Below are 1,209 nucleotides of genomic sequence, written 5' to 3' on the forward strand. Positions count from 1 at the left end.
TCATGATTCAATCTTGGTAACTTGTTTGTGTTTAGGAATTATTTGTTTTTTTTCCCTAAGTTATCTGAATTGTTAATATATAATTGTTTATAGTAATGTTATCACACTATATATTTCTGTGTTATCTGTTGTACTGTTTTCCATTTCTCATTTTAGTTTTTGAATATTCTTTCTTTTTTTCTTAGTCAATGTAGTTAAAAAATATTGCCAATTTTGTTTTGTTTGGTTTGGAAAAACTGGTCATTACTTTCAATGTTATGGTATTGTTTATTCTGGTCTCTATTTTTTTCTGATTTTTCTTTGTTATTTCCTCTACTAAATTTCTGCTAAGTTTTTCTTTTCTATTTCTTCATGGTGTAATTTTAAGTTATTTATTTGAACTTTTAAAAAAATACAAGCATTTATCTCATAAGTTTCACTCTAATATCTGCTTTTGCTGCATCCCATAGATTTTAGAATATTGTGTTTTCTTTTTCTTTTGTTTTGAGACATATTTTGATTTTCCATTTGATTTTTTTTTTGGCTCATTATTTTTGCAGTAATGTATTGTTTAATATTTACATATTAAATATTTAATTGTTTAAAAAGGAGTCAATCAAAAAGGACTACATATTATATGATTCCAATTATATGACACTCTAGAAAGGGCAAAACTGTACAGACAGTAAAAAGATCAGTGGTTTCAAGAAGTTGGTGGAGATGAAGGGTAAACAGATTAATCATAGAAGATTTTAGGGACAGTGAAACTATTCTGTATGATACTATCATGGTGGATGCATGTCATTATATCTTTGTCCAAACCCATGGAATATATAACACTAAGTGTGAACCCTAAAGTAAACTATGGACTTTGGGTGATAATGATGTATTAATGTAGGTAAATAAATTGCAACAAATGTATCACTGTAGTGTAGGATATTGATAATACTGGAGGCTATGTATGTGTGGGAGCAGGGAGTACATGGGAACTCTCTGTAACTTCCCTTTGACTCTAAAACTGCTCTAAGAAACAGAATTTTTAAAGTAAATTTATCACAATTTTTAAAAAAGAAATAACATTGGGGCGCCTGGGTGGCTTAGTCGGTTAAGCGTCCGACTTACGCTTAGGTCATGATCTCGCGGTTCGTGGGTTCGAGCCCCGCGTCGGGCTCTGTGCTGACTGCCAGCTCAGAGCCTGGAGCCTGTTTCAGTCTGTGACTCCCTCTCTCT

This window comes from Crocuta crocuta, unplaced genomic scaffold (assembly GCF_008692635.1).
Source record: "Crocuta crocuta isolate KB4526 unplaced genomic scaffold, BGI_CrCroc_1.0 scaffold1089, whole genome shotgun sequence".
NCBI classification, from domain to species: domain Eukaryota; kingdom Metazoa; phylum Chordata; class Mammalia; order Carnivora; family Hyaenidae; genus Crocuta; species Crocuta crocuta.